Consider the following 22,702-nt stretch of genomic DNA (forward strand, 5'->3'; position numbering starts at 1 on the left):
TGTAAAAGCCTCCGTTTTCTTGAAGCTAGTGTCTGATCTGCGTGGGCTTCTGTTGTCCAAATTCGTAGTGTCATAAGGACAAATAATTCATTGCATAGGTCCATTAGGTCCAGTGGCAGCTAATTTCATTGCCTCCTGTCCCTATGTGATGCCAGAAGGCTGGTGGACAGACTGTCTTCCTGGGAGAAGGATACAGCTTTCTCCAGATCCCTTCCTTCTTATTTCCTGTGAACCTCTCACATCAGATGTCCAGCGCAGGAGCAGCAGCTGAAGCCCACACCCAGGCTGTAAGCTAAGGCACAGCGCTCCCAGCCCAGCGCACTGACACCTTCTGCAAGTATCCAGAGATGGCCTGAACACCTTCAGTACGTGCTGATACCTTCCAACTCGCACGTTCATCACTTCTAACAGCGGGGCTCCCCCCCACCGACAGAGGATATCCCACCTGCAAAAGCAGCAGTCACAGCCACAGCTTTCAGCTGCAGGCTACAAAAAGCCTCAAACTCCTCTCCTCACAGCCCTCCTAGATGCAGGCTGTGCCCACAGCCCAGGTGGGCTCTGGCTTCCTCCATTCCCTTTGAGACAGGCTGAGGGACACCCATTTCTGTAGGGACTTGTGCCTTCCTAAATAGCTCCTTCAATCCAAGAGGGAAATGTCCACAATCTTTACCTTCCTGTATTACGCTGAGGTCCCTCTGGACTGGAAGACCTGGCTAAATTCAAGTCGGTCACTGTTAACCTGATGCAGGTCTCAGTATCTAAAAGCCTAGCACAATCAGCAGATTTTGACTGAAGACCTCAAAAACTTGAAATAATTTAGCACGTCTCAAAGTCCCCCTTTGAGCAGACGAGTATTCTTCCCATCTCACAGCTGGCAGGCCAAGGCACACAAATACTAAACCCTTCTGGGTAGGGAGTAGCTGCCCTGCTATGCACAAAAATTATTGTATTTTTAAGCTTTAAAATACGATTCTCTCAGGCAAATTAGGAGCAGCTGTCCCTCCCTGGGACAAGTTGGCTTCTCACAAATATTTGGCATTTATCATGCTCTTGTCCTTTGGCCACTGGGCTTGGTTTGCAATTAGGCCTGATTCTAAGACTGAAAAACCAGGCGTTTGCTTTGGGTTGCTGGGACAGGAGGGGTAGTGCGCATGGAGGTGTTTGCAGAAGGCAGATGGAGTGGCTCCCACCTCGATTTCACCCCAGATCCCAGTCCAGTGGTGGTTTCACTGCTTATTCCTGGCATCCTGTGGAAGGATGCCTCAGGGCAGAAGCCAGTACAGACCACGTATACACACACACACACCTCACCCAGCGAGGGCCTTCCTTCACCTGCTCGCAGCAAGGCACACGTGAATCACCTGCAGAGGGGTTCCCTTCTCCTCAGGAGGCATTCTGCAAGTTAACCTGTGAGACTGAGCATGAAGAAATCTCTCATCTTTTGCTAGCAATTCCATAAAGCCAACAGAAGACAAGATAGCACTGAATATTGGCCGAGATTTATCCCACCGTACCTCATGCACTTATAGAAGCCTTTAAGTAGGAAGTTAAGTAGGAAGTCCAGGAGGTAAAGCCTAGGGTAAGCCTTGTAGATCCCAACTCCAATCAATAAAGAGAAAATAGCCCTCCTGAAAGTAATTAAGATCTTTGATGGGCTAAGACAATGTTTCCATAACTTACATATGATGTCACTGAGATGCTGCCGAAGACCTAACTGTAGTCTCGATGCATAAATCTGCTGCTGCTTCTGCATCCACAGGACCCATTGTCATGTTGCACAAAGAAATTAGATAGCTTTGATGAGATCTTGGCATGTTATTCTCATACTCATTATCTCATAGGTGTTTAAGAGAGGTTGTTAGATTACTTGTTCATATACTTTTCCAGAAATTGATGTTAAGTTGGTGGATCTCTAGCTGCGCAACTCTTCCTTTTTCTTTGTTTCGGAGTATTCACTGGGCTAGCCTTTTCCCCAGGCTTCTGAGTCTCTCCTTTGCAAGTTAACCCCACTTGCAGCACTGAAATATCTTGTTTTTTAAGTGTTCTAAAATTAAATTAATAATTCCAACCTATTTGAAAATGCCTAAATTGTCCAAGTTGGCCCTAGCCCATTTTCACAGATCTAGGTTGGGACCTTACTGCTTTATAGCTATTCCTAATTACAGAAATCATGTAATTAGCATTGAACTTCATATGAAGAAGAGACATTAAACAATTATCTTCAGTGCTGATATATGTTGGTAGCTTTCTTTCCCCACTGTATAGCAGAACAGCCGCTTGTAACAGTGATACACAATGATATCTAGTTTCTGCCAATGGCTCTTAAATTATCTCTTTATTTAGTTCTTTGGCCTTTCTGATTTTGTCTGTGCTCCCACTACACTTGTGTTCTCATTCTTGGGAGCCTGACCTAGTTTCCTTTTTGCATGTTTCTTTCTTGCATTTGAGGTCGATGATGAACTCATGATTAAAACAATTTAGTCTCCTACTACACTTTCTGAATGGGATAGCTTGAACATGTGGCCTTATGACTCCCTACAGTCTGACAGCTTTTCCCTTTGCTCAGTCTCTCAGGTGATCTTTTCTCCCAATTCCTAGAGTCTATTCAAGTTAGCTTGCATTCCTGAAAGTTTTTTTTTTATTTTATTTTGTGCTGTGATTTTTCACTGATTAAAATTACTCACTTTTCCTTTAAACCCTATGTAAAGGGCACATAATCTATCAATAAACATTTTATCAGGACTTTATTTACATTTACATATAATATGTGCTTAATAAAAAGCAGCAAGTAGAAGAAAAACACTGGCTGTTCATCAACAATAAGAACAGATTCTATGGACGCCCAAGTACTTCAGTTTACCAATATATTATACTGTACAAACACAGTATTTGCCAAATCCATTAGTTAGTCGGTATGAATTGAACAAATAGCTTCAAGTTGACAACGTGTAGCGTTTGGGCTAGAGGAGATGTCTACCCAGAAAAGTAATCAGTTATGCATCTAACTCAGGCAGTGCAATTTTGAACACTGGTGTTTGAAGCAAACTGTGCAAGCACAGAGGGGGAAAAAATCTAAGTAATTGATCTAATTAATCAATTTACCAATGCTGGTTTTGCTGAGCATCTTAACTGGAGGTGCGGTGAATTTTAACGATGCATGTAGTGCACATTTGTTCACCTTCAGGATACAATGAAAACATAGATCCCCATCCACAGCAGTGAAAAAAGCCAGGAACATGAATAAATGATTCTGTACCACGTTCTCACGTTGTGAATTGAAACTAAAGCATGGCCTTTCGCAAACTATTCAGTGTCAATTAAAAACTGAAACACGAGGATCCACGTTACTGGTCTTGCTTAAGTGCTTATTACCTTGTCACCCTGCTATAAAGCAAATAATCTCATGAGCTGTAACGTATTCAGTAATCACACACGCTACCTGGAACTTGCCATAATTCTGTAAAGAAAAAAAAAAAAGAAAGAAAAAATAAAAGAAAACCAAAGCTGGGTGAATTCTAGCAAACAAGGCAGGGATTAGGGAGGTCGTGGTCTCAATACGGCCCTCTCTGCCCCCTCAGTTTTCCTCCCCACTGGTCTCCCAGGCATTCACCCCTCCTGATGCTAAAGCATTTGCCTTTCCAAGAAAGGAACACTTCATCTCTTCAGGAATTAATAATCAGCAAGATGCTGATTTTAGACATTTATCATTTACTGTGATTTTAAGGCTAACTCCCGGGTTGAGTTCCCAGTTTTTTGAGACCCTGAATTAAAAGCCAGCGAACAACCCGTTCTTCCTCTACTGGTCTCCTGGTCTCCCCTCCTACCCTTCTGACTTAACAAGTGGGCTGATTGCCACAACCTAACTTCACAAACAAAAATATCGCTTCCACATGGTATTTTCATGTTTTCCCTGCTTTCCAACAGAACGCCCTCACACCTTATTCCTCGTTTCCCTCACCTCTGGTCATATTGCCCTTGCTCCTCTTTTTCCTTAGGGCCAGGGGCAGCCAGTTATCACCCCCAGGTTTGGTGGAGCCCCAGACAAGGATCCAGCTTCACAATTTAGGTAGCCTTTGTCACCACCAAACTGGAAGATTTCCCATCTTCCTACAATGCACTTCAACGGCTTAATAGTTCAGGTGGAAAATATCACAGAAGCAGGAAGAGCAACTGCTTTTTCTCACTTATTCTGTGATTAAGTGTGGGTGCCAAATCCTGGACAAATAAACGAGGTCTTTGCATAAAGAAAAATGGAGGGCCACTCAGCTTGGCTGAAATACAGATGTTGTCAATGGAACATCGAAAAAGTTCATCTGAGGATAATATACAAAAGTCTGTGCACTTCACAGTCACTGAACGTCCTTTAGCCTCCCCAAAGAGGTCAAGATGAGATCGACAAATGAATGCCATTCCAGCAAATGAGTGTGTGTATTTTTTCCTGTGTTCTGTTGTTGTTGGGTTTTTATTTTTTTAAAAAATGAAAAAAAAAAAAAAAGGTTTGTATCAAGCTAGTAAACTCTCTCATGCTTAGTACTGCTATGCCCCTATTCATGCAAAGCTTGATTGGGCTCAGCCTCCCAGAGACACCTGAAGGGGATGCTGAGATAAGACTGCTTTGCCATCCCCCTGCCTCCCTTACAGTGAAATACAGAGGAAAACGAAGCATTAATTTTGAAACCTTCAGGAGAATGAAGCAGAATAGATTCACTTGTCAGTAATGTCCGTACTGATTAATATAAATGCATGTGGTAGCTGATATCGCAGAGCGCTATGTGGATTTATTTACATAATTATTTGAGAACTCACCCTCCTCCTTGACTTTGATGCTCGGTACATATTTATTTACACAACACTGCACTGCCAAACAAGCCAAATGCTTTCCAGAAAGACATCAGAAGAATTACAATTGTTTGAACAGTGGTTATTTCAGGATGATAAAAAACAAACTCGACTCAAATCCATTTAGCAACTGAAGCGCTTTCCCCAGATCACAAACAAGGCTGCTGCTGTCCTTGCGTGGTCACTGACCTTGAGTGGCTCTGCAGTCACCGACACCGCTCGGAAAGAGCTGTCAAAGGTAGAGCTCAGGAGGAAGACGGCCGTGGTGCTGGCAGCGACGTGGGAGGGGGCTACAGACAAACCCTGACTCCAGCAGGGGTTACGGATGTGCAGGAAAGGATGAAAGATGTTGCCTCATATTACAGAGGATAAAGAGATGAAGGCTGCCTGGCTCACCTGAGCATATCCTTACCACAGCCGACTCACAGATGTTCAAGACCCAGCCAGGTGCACCCAGACCCTGATTTCCATCAGTGCTCAGGGAGCTGCGAGTCACCACTGGGCTCCTGCTACCCCAACAGCTGTCACTGCAACGTTTTGGGGCTCAGCACCTTTAGTGAGTCAGCCCACGAGCATCCCTACCAATGAGGGGTCGCAGCACGCTCCATGCACCCCAACATCCCTTACCAATGAGGGGTCACAGCACAACCCGTGCACGCCAACATCCCCTACCAATGAGGGGACACAGCACACTCTGTACATCCTCCAGCACAACTCGGTGCCCTCGCTGTGCATGCAGCACACACCCCGACGGGTGACGATGCCACTTGAGCACCACATCAAGCCTGGGCCCCTCTTTGCCAACAAAAATGGGATGGGTGCAGCTCATGGGGCTTCTCTCTGGACATTGTGACCACCACCCTATCGTGTCTCTGTCGTGAGGCAGTGAGAGTGGCAGCTAGCCTGGTGGTCACCTGATATGTCACTATTTTTATAACTTTTCTCATTAGTTTGCTAAAAAAATTAAAAACTACTCTCAGATGTTGAATCAAGTAGAGGAAAACAAATGTTAGCTAAACTTTCCAGAGCTTCGAAAGGTATCAGTTGGAGTTTTTGGCAGGAGAGGCTCTGGTTTTACATTCATCTGGACACAACATGTTTTTTTTCCAGATCCTAATTGATCACTAGAGTTACTCAGCACACAAACAATGCCTGTTGTTTTGGAGCTGATTTCTCAACCTATTATGTGTATTCCTGTTTACAAACAGTGGCTGCAGCATGCAGAAAATCTGCAGGGGACTTGACTGCACCCACTTAACTCTTATGCCTGCCTACATGCAGGCAACCCTGAAGAAATTTTCCACGTCCACACTGAGCGTCTGCAGCAGAAGCAAGAAACCAAACTCCAAATGCCCCAATTGCTGTTCCCCAAATGGCATCGGGTTTCTGTGGGGGGTAAGTGGAGGTAGGAGCTAAGGCGAGGAGGGGAGGTAACACTGCAGTGCTTTCAGTAATCATAACTTCATTGTCATAACAACAGGAGATAGCAACATGTGTTTTAAACATGTTCCTCAGTTTACATTCTGGAGCATACGTGACTCCCCGCATGCTCCTCTGGGGACAAGACAACCAAGCAGGAGACATCAACATAACCTGGAGCTAGAGAGAAGTTAAGCAGCAGGGAACAGAGTGGTACCTACTTGTGAGAGCGTGAGGTTTTGGCTAACACAGAATCACGTGCCCACGGTTTTATCTTCAGTTCGGATTAGAACAGAAGTGCTCGAAAGTCGAGTGTGAAAAATCAGCCAGAATCATGAAGTTTTGCCTGGCTCAGGAGAGGGATCAGATTCATGTAAAATTATAGTTCAAATTGGTTTCCACCCAAGATCATAAATCCACCTAGGTTTGCCAATAGGATTGTGACTGTCAGCAAATCCTTTCTTTTGGCAATGCTGGACAATTTCAAAAGCTTCAGAGTAAAACTCTGAGGGTTTGCCTGAACCATTGGTCTTTGTGTGAAGAGAAGGGGTAAAGGCCAAGGAGACCCCTCAGAACTCCGTGCAGCCCCATAACACGCCCGCGCTGCCATTACCGTGGCCGGGAGGTGGTCTCTGGGGCACTTCTTCCTTCTGACGGCTGTAAGCTGTGAGCACATTCTGCTGCAAGACGGGACTCAGTTTGGGGATGTCTGACATTTGCACTAGAGCTTCATCCATCTCTGCTTCGCCACTGGCGTCTCACCTGAGACAGCTATACAGGTACATCAGCACCTGACTCCAGGCTGGAATAGAAAGGCATATTTTTTAACCTCTCTGAGGTCCCATGGATGTAAATAGCATCCTCTAAGCCCTGGCTAGAGAATTCCACCTACGTTAGAAAAAAGCATCTTCCCCCACCATGCCAATCCAGGCCTTACGAATTTAGCTGGTGGCAGAAGCTGGTCCCTCAGCAAGGGAAACACAGACTGGGTCAGCGGGGAACAGGGTGTTTGGAAGTGAAGGGACGATGAAAAAAATCACTTCTAAGAGCTGCAGGAACTTGTTATTTTGCATGCACCATACGGTGGCCCAGGGAAGCAGCGTTCACAGTAGTGTTCTTCCTGATAAGTGGAAAGGGCCCCTCGTATTTCCACTTCTTTCTGCAGTTTAGTACATGGGGGCTGAGGCTGTGACCATGACCTCAGCTGTCTTACAATGTTCCCCTCATGGGGTAGCCCCACGCTTATCATTTAAGCGAGCATTAAGTCTGCACGCAGCTCTGCGCGTTGAGAAAAATCCCAGCACACATTTCTCCTCTTCCACCCAATGCAAAACGGGGATTGATTTTGCTCCAAGCAAGGAGGAACACTTGGAATATAATGAAGTTGGAAAGGGTGGAGTGGGAGTACAAAGAGATGAGTCCAAGCTCAGCATGACAAATGGTATACAGGATCACTTGGTTTTATTATACACTATCAAATATCTGTAACTTAAACAGCAGAGCTAATAAGCATGCCAATGTATATATTTACATTGCCTGAAATGTGCACAACCCTGTACAAAAATTAAGAGAGCAACTGTTATGATCGAGCCATTAGAGAAAACAAAATCAATCCAAAGCATAGACCAGCTCTGCTAACAAGCTCTCTGCTTTGCTGGCTCCCCTCTCCTTACTAGAAACTTTTCAGCAGAGCAAAGCTTTTCTGATCTCAGAATGAAGGAACTTCCTCAGGAAGCCTTAAGAACTAATTGTAATGGAACTTCATCTAGCTAAAATGCAAATAAAATAGCAGTCGTGAGAAATACAGACCGCAAACCAGCATCTGGGGTATGAAGGAAGTTAATTCCATTCGTATTGATGTAAGGGCGATGAGACTTTGTGGAGCGCTTTCGGCAGTGGGCACGCTGTAGCTACCTCCTCTCGGTCACCTGGAGCGATTTCTCGCTCTTGCTGTTAGATCTGGGCAGAAAAGGTTTTCAGGATTTTGAAGATTCTCCCTCTCCTCCCACCCCCATCCTGAATCAGACAAAAAAAGCTGGAATTGCAGAAAGTTTGTATGAGTCAAAGAGCTAATGAGGAAATGGAGAAAAAAATGGTTTGGGTAAAGTGAATTGCTCTCCTTTTAAACTTTAGAAATATCCTGTTTTGCTTTAGATCACTTTTACTTGCTATTTCTTTCTCTAAAATTAGCTTAATTTCAAGCTATTATATAATTTAGAATTCGTTGTTGTTGGATAAAAGAATATCTATAAAAAAACAAAGCCTTTCTCATGAGATGCTTGTAATGACCCAGATTATTCCTGTCCATGAAGATATTAATATTTTTACTGAATATTTTCCAAAAAAATAGTTCTGCCCATTTCTTTGGAGAGCTCTTCACGAGCTTCAGATGCTCAGTCGTGCAGCCTACGTGACCTTTCAGTTCTTGCAGATTTCTATCTGCATTAAGTTATTCCTACAATGTGAACCAGTAGCCTACCCACCTGTGAAAAGGATTTTAGGGGACTGCATGTTTGGAGGCTGACCTGTTGGAGATCTGCCCTAGCCAGGGAAGTTCAGGGCAGCCAGCACCTTCCCTCAGCAACGCTGCTCTCTCCTACTTCGGCCCCGTGAGGATGACCACAGCCCTGCTGTAGGATGCTGCCAGGCTGCCTGACGCTGCAGGAGCACCGGGGATAGCAATGACGCCTAATACCAACATGCAAGTGCAAATTCAAATCCGTGGGGAAGAACAAGCTACTCTAAAGGTGATCGTCTCTTAGGCCAGCCAAGAAAAACTCTTCCAGGCTCAGAAGATGGTTTAAATGAAGCACCAAGCGCTTGACAAAGAGACCTTGGAAGACTGAGACATGCCCCTGACTGCAGTTTGAGCAGTACGACTGAAGACATCCTGGACAGGTTCTTGGCAGACAGAAACACGCATCCAATAATTTACATCTCCTGAGGATCCACTTCTCCTCTACTGTCATGTCAGCTGGGGTAGAAATAAATCTAATGTAAAGAATAAATTTGCATGGTATTTTTATCCAGAAAGACCCCAGCAGAACTTGTTTAGCACTCTGCCATCAAAATGTAGTCACTTCAAAGGTCAAATACAACAGCTCCTCACGTACAGCGACAGGAGATGAAGTTTATCATGTCCACTGGAAATTGCGTGGAAGAGTCATGGTAGGAAGAAAGTTTATGCCTTCTGGAACTTAACCAGTTTGGGACTAAATCTTCACCCTTTGAAAAAAACTTTTTGCAACCCAGAGGAATAATTTTGTTGATATAGTTTTCCAAGATAATTCCAACCACCCAATCTGTCCTAATCAATACTATAACATGCTCTTGATACAAGATGAAACCATGAAGACCGTCTTGCTGCTCGGTAACTCCTGCTCCTATCATCGGGTCCACAGTTCATTCTACAAACATCTTCCATCCAATTTCTCCACCGATCATGTTTCAGGTTCAACTGCAAGGCAGGCAAAACTCCACACACTTCCCCTGGCTATATATATATGCCAGCAGGTGCTGGAGCTGAGATTTTCAAGATGCATAAGAAGGTCTTTTGGGTAATGTAAAGCCTCACGTGAAAATCTCCAGCTTCACCAGCAAGCTTTAGAGCCCTCAAATCACATTGTCCAAAAAGAGGCATCCAGTGCATTTTAAGGACAAGGTGTTTTCACCTGAAACACTGAGTGATCTTTCCACAGCAGTGAATCATTAAAAGCTTATTGAGCAGTTCCTGAGATGAAACAGATGACTGACCTCTCCAGCATCTCCATCTAACGTGAATTCAGACCAATGAGGTCAACTAAAAATCGCTCACGCCCTTCACATTCTCACAGCTCATTAGGAAACGCTACTGAAAGAACCCCACAATGTGTCAATGAATGGTAAAGGAATTCACACACAAAAAAAGAATATTAGGTAATTTCATCTGACCATTATCCTCGAGAAGTGCAATTACTAGGAAAGGGCATTTGCTGGCTGCCTGCTGACATGTACTGTTCCTTCCCGCTTAGCATTAACATATCCATTGCTTTTATTAGGCAAATAACCAGAGATGCAATTCAAACGTGGAACTCCATTTTGTTAGATATTACACATACGGATATCTGGGTATCTGTAATAGTCCAGTGATTCAGAGACACATGGAGAAGCGCTGCAGGGCTCCCAGCCCCCATAGCAGTAGTGCCTACTAGTCACTTAAAACACAGCTTTGTTTCCACAGATTCATTTTCTTCAACTTCATGGGTCATATCCACCTATTCCTCTATTATTTAACTAGCCATTGTATCTTTGATACAACAACATTAAACTCTACAAAGAATTTTGCTTGATCTTGATGTTTAATGACAATGAGTAGGAGAAAAAGAAAATGAAGATCTGTAGAAAGGTCAATTTGCCAAGTAAAGAAGAACTTAGGTTTATATTTTTGCAGAGAAAAATGTTCAGTGTCTGCAAAAACAGTTAAAATTGTATTTTCAGCAGATTCATAAATGTAAACACTTGACATGTTTGACTCTCATTTTTTGGCATTTCCCTTGGATTTTTCACAGATTTAGAGTCAAGAACCAAATTAGTCACTAAGCCATCCATTCTGAGCAGCTGCCATGTAGATCTTGCGCATGAAGAATTTCTTGAGAGCTGGATTAGGTCAAAACGAAAATGTCCTGATATAACCTTAGTGTAGACATCATTTAAATAGCTGTTGTACTAGTTTGAAAGTTTAACTTTCTCACAAGTATCTGAGAGTCTGATACACCAAAGCCCTTACTGTAAGATATATAGCTCTTTGAAATATTGCAAATATGGTTTCCTAAAACCTGTTTTCACAGCAGTCTGAGTCCCCCGGTGATACATCTAACAAAAGAATAAGCACTAATAGCCCATACTTCCACCCAGCCTAGCCATTATTATAGCTTTTTAGCTATAAAGTACTTATGGAGTTAAAGTTTAATAAATGTTTATTAATGTTTAAAATTAAGCTAAAATGTCTATTCAACAGCTATCAGCTGCTACTGATACCAATTCCGGAGCTTCGTGATTAATGCATACAGGGTTTTTATGACCTTTAATTCAAATTCTGAATCGCTGTTTGATTTGGCCATTGTCAACATGCATTTTTGTTGGCTACTCACAGATCATTTTACAGTTTTGAAAGCATTTGAGAAACACCAGTTCTCTATGCAGAACAACTCTACTTAATTTTCATATTAACCCTCTTTTAAGAATCTAGTCTACTTAAATTTTGAAGTGCCTGAAAGGCAACAAGGGACAATGATTGTTATTACATAACGTTTCTTTTGCCCAAGTGCTAGAAATCAATCAGATCAGGATTTCCACGATGCTAAGTGCTGTATAAATACATAATAAATGAAAGTCCGCATCACAAAGAACACATCTTCTGAAAAGACGACACATACATAATGTCTGCTGAGGCAGCTCTGCCTTGGGCTAGTCTGGCAGAGGTGAAGGACCAGAAATACATTTAGCTCAAACCAGAAATTGTCCGCGAGAACACATGCTGGTTTATAAATATGCTAATACATTAAATTGTTTCACTATCACACCAGCAACTGGAGAACCTATTGAGAACAAATGAAAAACTGCCTTTCTTCAAGAAAGAATAACCTAGCAATCATATTCTGCACTCTTATCACATTACTTAGGGCTGATTTTACAAATGTCATGAAGGAATACATTGGGATAGTCTGGAATTGCATGATCAATATCTTGAGTGCTATGTATTTGGTATGCAAACGTGCATTTAAATATACACTTGTGCAGCAGTCATAGTTCCTTATAGATGCCTAAGCCCCTTTGGCCACAGGTCTGTACTTCTTCAGAGATCAGCCACGTAATGACCTTTGTTCAAGCTTTGTGCTTGTCTCACTGCTGGTAATGACACCGTGGCCGCATCCCACCAGACACAAACTCTGTCCTCCTGGTCAGGACCTGTCCGAGCTGGCTTCCGAAAACATCTGAAAGGATCTGCCCAGGACAGCTGCACAGGTGAGGGCGATCCCCAGCCAGGCCAGAGGGATGCTGCCATGCCAGCACCGCGGTGATCTGCAGGCGCCCAACAGCTTCCTTCCGGCTCGCTCATGCACATGTGCAGGGCAAGGTCAAGAGAAGAGAAGCTCGTGGTGGCCCCAGAAGAGGCAGAAGCAACAGACGTGATGTGGAGCCTGAGGCCACCCAAACGCTGTGTGAGGGCACAGAGCATTTGCCACTGCTGAGAACCAGGCACCAGAGCTGCCAACACCTGGAAGCACACACTAAACACGTTTGAATGAAAAAAGGGGATTTTTTTGGTATTACGGACACTAACCATGAGATAACTCACCAAAGGCTGTACTGGATTCTCCGCTTTACCAACTCCTAAATCCAGACAGGACTCCCGCTACCCCTCACCTCTCCCCAGGATTTGTCCCTAACCACGGAGTTTCACCTTGCGGAGCTACTGCAGCACGTGCTAGAGATCGGAACCAACTTCACTGTGATGCTTTTGGCTTTTTGAGCCTTAACTTGTTTATACCACAATACAACATGCAAGTTATCCAGGGAAATATGTAAATAATCCTCCCCAAATAGTATTTTTGTAAGAGGGAACATAAGATGCCAGGATCTCTATGAAAAATAAGTTACTGAAACACTAAGCAGTGCACTTGTAGGAGCAGCGTAGGAGAAACTCTGAGAAACTATGTCACCCCATTGCTCTTTGGTTTTGGGCAGGTCCAAGTTCCCCTCCCAGTTCTTGTTTCACTTCTAAGCATTTTAAGACTCTCTTGCACTAGATGGAAACAATAGTCAACATACCGAAGTCCAGATTCCCAACTGGGACTTAATGATATTGTAGTAATCATCTTAATACTAAGCGATGTTATAACACAGAAATTCAGCACCACGGCTCTTTCCCCATCCCTCGAGGTACCCAGGCTTACAGATAGGAGGAATGTGGGAATTCAGCTCTTCAAACGTCGTGTGTCTCATTAAAGTAATAATTTATAGTCTCTCATTAGAGAAAGTGATTTTGTTTTAAATTGTTGTGCACAAGAAAAAGCCAACTACGACCAAGGGAATTACCAAAGGTTACGTTCGCTCCTTTATGCACCAACTCCAAGCGGGATTAAATTGCCTTGATACAGATTCAAATTTAATTTCAGAACAATGCATCATATTTCTCTGTGCAATATCAATCTGAAGAAAATAAATTACAATAAGCAAAAAGGATATAAAAATATGGTATCAGATATGACTTGTCTCCACTTCAGCTGAATGACTTTATTGTTAGGCAAAGAAGCAGTGAGTCATTTCTTTCTCTCTCCCCTGAACTTCTGACTCTGACACATTTCAGTCGCTGATGCAAGCGGATGGAGCTCTGGGTGAGTCCATCTGCCTCTCCTGGACAACCTGGGGGCTTTGATCAGGATTACAATGACGGCAAGCTTGCTGGTGCTATTTATTTAGTCATCAAGTCAAGTACTCTCACTGCAGCCATAAATCTGACCAGAGTCACTCTGTGAAGAGTTGACTTGACTAGTTCAGCATACAATTGATACTTTTCCCCTGCTAAAAAAATATATACTGCCAAAGTATACCATCTGTTTACTACTGCTGGAGAGAATAATAATTTGAAAACGTGAAGAAGTATTTTATTCTTTCCTAACATTTCTTCAGGCTCAGACTTTATTCCTGACGCAGTTCAGCATCCTCTAAGAACTACGCCTGATCACCCTACACGTGCAGTGACCTGCTTGCAGTACCCACAGTGTGACCCTCGTGTCCTCGAGCTAAGAACACCACCAAGGCTGGTTTCGTTTCGGACGGTACTGTTTAGTTCACCTGAGGACAGGAGTGATTCCTGTGCAGCCACCTACCAGAAGCCACCTTTGCTCTATAAGCTACCCGAATGAAACTCGTCTGTCCCAAAGAAAATGCAACTCCGCTCCTGTTCCCTACTACAGGATATTAGCTTAAGCCCAGTAATTCCTGCTTTTAGTTCTCCTTTCAGCCACAGTTTCAAGCTTTTAGCCATCGCTTTGATTTCTACTAACAGCTAAAATTGTGTCCATCAGAAGTGGGGCTGCTTCAGAAAGAATTGCTGTGGGATTCAGTCAATTAGGATGAATTTCTCTTGCCTAAGAGAAGCAAGAATTTCACCAGACAGTGTCTGAGACATGCTCTTTCCCACCCCCACAAGCCGCGTGCCATGGAAAAAGTCACTAAGCACAAGTTGCCTCCTAAATTAGGGTTTACATAAACGTTGGTGCTGGATCCCACTATTCAAAAGCAGCATTCTCACATCGCTGATGGCGTTTTCATGCAGGCTAAAGAGCAAGGCTCACAAAAGAGCAAAACTAACAATTTGCACCCTGCGAGGGTCATGTAAACACCCCTGCTGCAGGGATGGCACTCAGCTAACGTCCTTGTTGCCTGCACCTGTCTAACAGCCTTCTGCTTATTTTTCAGCAAGCATGCACTATCTCGAGGAAGAAAGAATAATTATTTTTATTTTTAGTTCCCTGTATACTCAGGTTACTACAGGTTATTGCAGAGTGAAGCTCACATCATACCAGAGATGGCTGAAATTGTTTTTTCAGAATAAATAGTTTTCTTCTGGGGAAATAAAGTGCTTTTCCAAACACAGCTTTTTTATTTTGTGGAAAATTGTTGACACCATTTAATTCTTCCGTTGGGAAGAAGAATTACAACCTTAACTCCTTGAAACGAAAGTGCAAAACTCTGCAACGGTTTTGTGATGCTTATTTTGGATTGTTTTGCTTTTACGTGCTCTGACTCCTCCTCGGTTTTTGGTGCAGGTGCCACACGCAGATCCCTGCACAACCTGTGGTCACTGCTGACAGACAGTGCCGTATCTACAGAAGGGGGCACATGGAAGATGAGGATTAACCTTCAAGGACAGGCATGACGCGCATGTGTGCTTGGAAGTAACAAGAATCTGTGTCCAGCTCTAACACACCTCTGAAGCAACTTGCTGGGTCAGGACATGGAAAGCTGTGACTCTTACAAAGACAGACATGACCGGGGGATGAATTGGAGCCCCATACATGACAATTACATGCACTAAAAAGCAGTGAGGTTTTGACCGGCTTGCCAGGGTCTGACCCTCAGCTCAGGATCCTCCAGAATAAAGTTTCACGTCACACACAAATTTCATGCAGCTCTCAGCACAGTCTGCACTTGAAATGGCTTCCAAGTTTTGGTGCATTTTACAACAAAGTGCGTGGAGAAGCTCCTGTCCTGACTGCTGCTCAGCTCGGGAAGGCCCTGGAGCACCTGAGCACCAGCACCAAGGTGCTGGGAGCCGGGCTGGGTCTGCTCTGGCCCATCAGTGGATAACCAGCATTAAAATGGGGGAGGTGATCACATTTTAAGGCAAAACAGAGAATTGCAGAGCTTGCAAGGCAAACGCAAATGTTTTAACTGACCACACACTGCGGTGCCAAGGTGCAAATAGAAGGGGCCTGACACACATTCCAGCAAGATGCAGCAGGTCAGGCAACAGGGAAAAAAAATGCAAAAACATTCAGCTTGACAGGATACGAAACGTCTCTGCTTCTTCCCAACAAAGCAGGGACCTGCCCCTTGGAGCCTTACCTCAAACCCCCTCGACTCAGAAGACTGCCAGGTTTGGCACTAAGTCACACGCGATAGGGATGGCAGCACACAGGCAGGACAACATGCCTCACTCGGCTCTTTGCTCGTGGCTGAGGAAGAATTCACCACTGCGAACAAAACATCCAGAAGGAACAAACCTGCACGATGCTCAGAGTAGGACTTCCCTCCCTCTTGCATCTGTGTTTTCTCTTCTTCCCTTTCTTGCATTCAGAAATACCGAATATGTATTTTTAATAAGAATACAGATTTCTAAAGAATCGAGTATGCAACCATTCTTTTTTCCACCTAGGAACACAGCAACTGCTGTACTAGCACTGACACAAAGGAGAATGCTTTTGAAATCCATCTGCCGGGAGAGTCAAATCAGTATTACTTTGACCATAAACGCTGCAATTATGTCTTTGGGTTGAGCATTAGTGCTCACCTGAAAAGCCTGGGCATGGCGGGGATAGCGTGACTACATAAAAAATCCACTGCTGCAGCTAGCTGAGCTTGGGGGCCAAGAAGACATGAATGTTTCATCTCCCCGCGGCCCCAGAGGACAGGAACCACACGTAGGAGCACCGGGGTGGAACTTGCACCGTGCATCTGTAAATGAACATCATGTTCAAACCTTCCGCTGCTCTGGAGGGATCTGCAGGAAACCAGAGCGAGTCACAATACGGGGGGGAGATGTGCTGTTGCTGAGCTTCTAAGCTTATGAGATGGCTTCCCAGTGTATAGAGGGATGCCAAAGAAATAAATTTCATCTTACAAGCCTGAAGCTTGACCTGAAGCTTATTAAGGTCAGTGGGAAACTTTCCACTGATCTCTGAATTTTGATCCAGGTACAGATAACACTAGTCTCAACCAGCCCTGCTGTCATTCGTTTTTGCAGTTGTAACTACACATTTAGAATTATAAATTGTATTTGCTGGGTCCCTTTTGATCTTCCTCCACCAGAATCCCACATTGTTTTGGTAGAAAAGATGGCTTCCAGATTTTTCAAACACTTTGTTTGAAGGAATAAGAAAAATTTGAAAGTTTTGACTTGGACGGAAAAAAGCTGAGAAAAAGTATATGTTCCTTTTTAAAATGCCCAAACATTTGCCTGAAAGGTTCTCCTAAAACATTCTTGTACTTTGAAGCGTCATGCTAGGGATACTGGTTCAATGCTTAAATACCAGAAAAATAGACTAAAACATTGTTTAACACATCATTAATTCTGATCAGAAAAGGAAGAATTAGTCAAGCTGCTGGGGAAGATTCCAGTAAGCAAACTGAAGAACTTCACTCAGCTGAGATTTCAACCCATCCACTTGGGTACCACTGCAAAACATGCAGAACTTGCTTGGCATACAAATAAATAAACATTTTTTCTTTAGAAAAAATGTCAGAAAAATAGATTCAGTCTATGCATAATGAACTCCTAAATCTGGAAAGACAGGAAGGGGAAATGGGTGGGAAGAGAGATAATTCTATACAAACAAAAATGTACATCAAGTAGCCAGGAAAATGTTCTGAGCTTTGAGAAGAACACATGGCCAGATCCTCAGCAGAGATAGACCAGCCCAATTCCATCAAAATCAGGGCAGAAAGTGAGCTCTTTGCACCAGCTGCCAATCACATCCACCAACCGAGCTCTCAACCAACTTGTATTTTGGGTCCTGCGAAAAGTTTCCTCTTGGAGTATAAAGCCTGTATTTATCCATTGGCCTTAGAAAGTATGCACAGCTGTGACATAAGTAACCCCTGCTCTGTTTTTAAATGTATGCAAACATAAAACGAAGAAGAAAAACGACATTAAAATAATGTTAAGGATTTGGCTTGGGGCCATCAAAGCGAGGACATTCCAAGTTAAAGCTGAAACGACATCCTTAACCTTAACTCACCCCATTGTGCCTGGGTATTGCAGCTGCTGAAAGGGGAAAATCAGAGCGGTTACAGTCTGGCGTGTGAATGAGTGCTGAGGGACTCTTAAATCCATGATTATTTGGCTGCTGCACACCACGCACTGGATCCACGTGCTAGCAATCCTTATGCAATCTTTGCTGGGAGAGGAAAAGAAATATCCCTCAGGCTGCATTTGCACAGTGACGGGACTTCTGGAGAAAGTAAAAGGGCCACCTCTTTTAATTAATGCAAGATCTGTACCTGGAGGATGTGAGGAGCAGCAAGGGTTCGAAGAGCTCACCCAGAGTATGTGTGATCAATGTATGGACTGGGGAACCTCCAGGCAGGAGGTGAGGCTGCTGAAGCAGGTGAATACTTCACCATTCTATGGTTTCTCATTCAAAAACATCTCAGTAGAAGGTCCTCCTGACAAGAAGGGTATGCCTTAACAGAATACAGATTTTTTTTTCATTCAAGGTTCAGTACAGCAAACCCAGATCTCCTGAAAGTCAAAACGGGTTTTGTTTTTGGATGGAAAGCTGAGGCACTGGATAAATTGAGAATTTGGTTGAACTAGATTTTTCTTTTTACGAAGTTGCTAGGTTGGACACAGGTTCCTTCCTCTCCTCCTGTCTTCCCTCCCTCCCCCCCTTTTTTTAATCCTTCCGCCTCTTCCTTTTCTCTCTAGTCCTAAAATACTAGAAATAAGGATAGAAAACAGAAAAGAGAAGTAAGAATAGAAGAAAGACTTGCAACACAGAAATCTTTCAAGCCCATATTTAGCCAATGCCACAGGACTGCCTGGAAGCTGTAGGTAAAAGAAATGATAAAAGCCTCCCGTACATGAACATCTGCATGCACACAAATAACAACACACAAATATTTAAAATTTAGCCTAATATTTGCTTGACCTGAATGATAAACAACTGTAACAAAGCTGGTCAAGACAGTCTCTTGGGTTAAAACAGCAGCACATCATCAGGCTGGGGGGCTACCAAGGCTCTCTCTAGCACATTTCTTTAATTTACCACTGGCCACATATACAGACATGCCTAGCGATTTGGCACATCCAAAAAGCACTCAAGTTATTTGAGACAGTGACCGAGACTTGGTAGCAAAAGTGCAAAGTGTTACTGTGATAATCTCCAGGAACTTATTTCTACATTCAGCTGTGCCATTGTTTTAAGCAGACCGACAACGCCATCGCAGTGTGTTACACCCCCTGGTAGAACCCTTGGCCCCGTTCTTTCTTTGCTTTGAGATAGAACAGATCACTTCCCAAAGACTGTAATTTCCAACTGCATTTTATTTTGCAGGAGAGTGCAAAATAAAATGTACAAGCATTATTTTTATAGAATGTATTACTGAGCCTCCCTGCTCCACCAGGGAAAGAAAATAGCTGACTTGGTACAACGACCTCTTCGTACTTCTCTGCTTGCACAGAACCAGGAGATTTACGCCTGAGTAAACTCAGCCCTGATCTCGGTGGTGAGAACAGACAGGGAGAAAAGGAGAGGCCTGAGAGCTTGGGTGTTTTGCTTTGCCACAGCCTCCATATGGATCATGCCCCTCTGAACACTGCAGCAAACTGGAGTAAATTAGAGCGAACTACGGAACAGGGAGAGCCCAGGTACCTCCATCGGTCCTCCAAGGAGCCAACCATGCTTCAGGTGGCTTTAAAGTGACCAAAAACAGAGATCTAGCAAACTTCTATAACAAGGCTAGTGAAATGGAACTGAAATGCTCACAGACAGATTCAGAACATCTTACCGTGGCCTAGTTTGTTCACTGAAGACACTAAGGCAGCCTCCACAATCTCAGCCTCCCAGTCTTTCTCAGCTGCTGCTGAGAACACTTCATTTTGATATGGAAGTAGTGGAATGGCACAAGGATGGATTGCAATAACAATTTATTCACAAAAAATAAGGCCCATTGGAAAATACTGATGAGTAGTCATATTTAACAGCCTGGCTATTACGTTTGATTAAAATACTGTGCAAAAATATTAATTGGACTAGTTACATAGACAGCTTTATGTCCTGCAGCGATTCATGTAATAACAAATTGATTTTTAGCTATGCAAGACACTGAACTGAAAAAAGGAGAAAGTGGAAATAGCGCCTGAATGCATTATGTATCCTCAGTCTGAAGCCATAATGTATGGCATAAATGCTGCAGAGGAACACAGAGAACAGTTCCTTCAGTAGGAGAATGAAGCCTAATTCATTTACTGCCCTTTGAATATTTAAACTCCTCCATTTCCCATTCATGTCATTTCACTCTCACTAATACTAAACGCTGGGCAGACTTTAATATTAAAACCCCCAAAACTAAATTTACAATACAGCTACAAGTTAAAGGAGCTTTTATACGAAATGCCTCCAGCTAAAATAAGAGACAGTTGTATTTCAGCTCCTAACAGACAATTCCGCACAACCAGTCACTTCCAAAGATAACAGCGCCTTCTACCACTCTCCACAAGCAAAGCCAGAAAAAAGGTTATACAGATAGAAGTTTGATTCCGGTCCCTAAATCAAGTCTAATGTGAGTTTTGTACTATGGTTTCAGTAGGATCCTGCCAGTTGTGTGTCAGGGGGCAGCTGCCATGCAGAGACCCCGCAGATTGCTGGTGGGGAGCTTGCACAAGTTGTATAACGTGCCCATGGATGCGGGTTGCCTACGCTGCAATGCTGGCCAGGCTGTGCCCAGAGCCACACACACCAGACTGAGCTGCTGGGGTAGCAGCGCATGCTCACAGATCAGGGCGTCGCAACATTTACACCCCGATGCAAGTCCTTGATCGGCTGGGCAACTCAGCATCAGCAAGACTGCTCCAGACTCTAACCCTTGAGAGCAGCTTAGTGACAAACCCACTACATCCCAAGGGTGGGAGGTAGATGAGGAGCAACAGAAAAAGCTCCAGGATTCTGCAGCATTGGTATTACAGGAAGAAACAAGATGAAAGAACAAAACTGCATGTCCCTGGTAGAAGACAGCTGCCTTCCCACCTCACTGATACACATACCCCAGAAGTGCCTGCGCTTCTGACAACGATATGGTTCTGGAAGGGGAAACACCGAGCCCTGAAAGGTAAAGAGAAGAGCAAGGGTGTTCAGACAAAAGTGAGCACTCATGTGAAAGCTGTCTCAGCTACTTACGAAATTGAAAATGTTTTCCATCCTTGTCTGAATGATTTCCAGATTTTAATTTTTTCCCCAATTGTCTGTGAGAAGGATACATAGCTACCGACTTCATTTGGGCCCGAGGAAATATGAAGACAGTCAACTGTACAGTATAGCTCTGATCTGATTAAGACATACGTGGGATGCTGAGTATAAGAATTTGACAAGAAAGTCTGAACACTGAATGTTTGAATACATTCAAATACTCGGAGTACTTCTGCAAGCTCCTGGCTACTTCACTGCAATGCTTGCACTGAGTTCTGAGAACAACAAGCTGATTTGAGTACCTTTATACTCAACTCTTCTCACTGTTTCTACTTCCAGCTTCTGCATAAAGCAAGAGACAAGTTCAAATAAACTGAGTAGAGCTAAAATTCATTTCAGCAAAACAGAAAGTACAGGAGAGAGTCTTAAGACAGTTATATTAACCTAAAAATGGGATTCAGGCACAAATATACCCTAAGCAAAAACCCAAGTCAGTAAAACAAGGGTATTGACAAACCAAAGCAAGGGCAGCAGAGAACCTCTAAGATAGTAACAGACCACAGAGCACATGAGGCACGAAGAGCAGTGGAGAAAGCTGAGTTTGCTCCACCTGGGGATGAAAGGGAAGCTAAAGAGAAGACTGAAGGAGAAGTCTCATCAGTCTTCCACCACCAAACAGGGGAGTATTGAGAAGATGGAGCCTGGTGCTTCCCAGAGGCGCACGAAGAAGTAGGAGAAAACGCACCGGTTGCAGTAAAGCAAATTCCAGCTGGAAAGGGGAAGAAATAATAAGAGCAAGTGGGTAGTAGAGCAGATTAGCCAGAGGGACTACACAGTTTCCATCCTTAAAGACACTCAGACCACAATGGTACGAGGTCCTGAGCAATCCCACCTAACCCCAAGCTTAGCCCTGCTGTGAGTGGGGGGCTGGACCAGAAACATCCCGATGCTCCCCCTCACAGCAAACCTAAGCTATTCTACAGTACTACATTTCATCTTCTATTGAGACAGCATTTTTTCCTGTGATAAGATAGAGTCAGTCTGTTATTCACAAGTGAATAAAAAATTGCTATGCCTTGAATATGAACACGATTAAACCCCCCAAACCAAGTCCTTTACTATGTCACTTAGCACAAAGCAGTGCATCTGACAGTGAGTATGTTTAACAATTGCCTGTGAAATAAGAATATTCCTCAGCGTGGAATTTGATGTCTTTGGTGATGCAGACAGAACACACAAAAGCGATTGAGAAGAAACTGGCAGAAAAACTCAACTTTAACATATTCTTCCCAATGGCACAGTGGTTAGTTCAGATCCTCTCTGAACGGTGATAGCCCAAAGTCCTAACAGAATGGGCAGCCACTGTTTTAACTTCAACAGCAAGCAGACACAAAGGTAGAAAGTTTACCCAGTAGGTAGATGTTTCTGGTGGTTCAGCGTCTGAAGAGTTTGGTCAGAAAGCAAATGGTGAAACTTCTAGCATTAACACTGACCTGCGGTAAGCTTTCGCATACAGCTATATGTGTAACGCACTGTGCAGAAAAGGAATGTGGTGCTCAGCGCTCATTGCACAACCTCTGTTTCCTACACCCTCCTCCTCAAGTAATGCATTCATTCCCCTGAGGAATTTTCCAGTCTGAGGAGCAAAACAAGCCAAGAATGTGTTAAAACAGGTGTTTCAATCAGCTCTGGGTACAATCCTAGTACAACTGAGGTTAAAAATATTTGGGAATGATGTAATAAAAGATAATAAGTTTTTGCTGTATATTCCC

At 43.6% G+C, this 22,702-nt stretch overlaps 1 protein-coding gene across 7 annotated transcripts in view; it reads right to left on the reverse strand.

Moving 5' to 3' along the window:
• Window positions 1–22,702, reverse strand: part of PAPPA (pappalysin 1) — a 370,091-nt gene that overhangs the window by 282,167 nt on the left and 65,222 nt on the right. For 3 of the 7 annotated variants that reach the window (XM_080561606.1, XM_080561607.1, XM_080561605.1), the window contains exon 2: window positions 6,872–7,060. The exons of the other annotated variants lie outside the window; for them this stretch is intronic. The gene's annotated coding sequence lies outside the window, so the exon portion shown is untranslated. The remainder of the gene's footprint in view (window positions 1–6,871; window positions 7,061–22,702) is intronic. 7 annotated transcript variants of the gene reach the window in all.

The sequence above is a fragment of the Anser brachyrhynchus genome (assembly GCF_964034855.1).
Source record: "Anser brachyrhynchus genome assembly, chromosome: 19".
Classification (NCBI taxonomy): Eukaryota; Metazoa; Chordata; class Aves; order Anseriformes; family Anatidae; genus Anser; species Anser brachyrhynchus.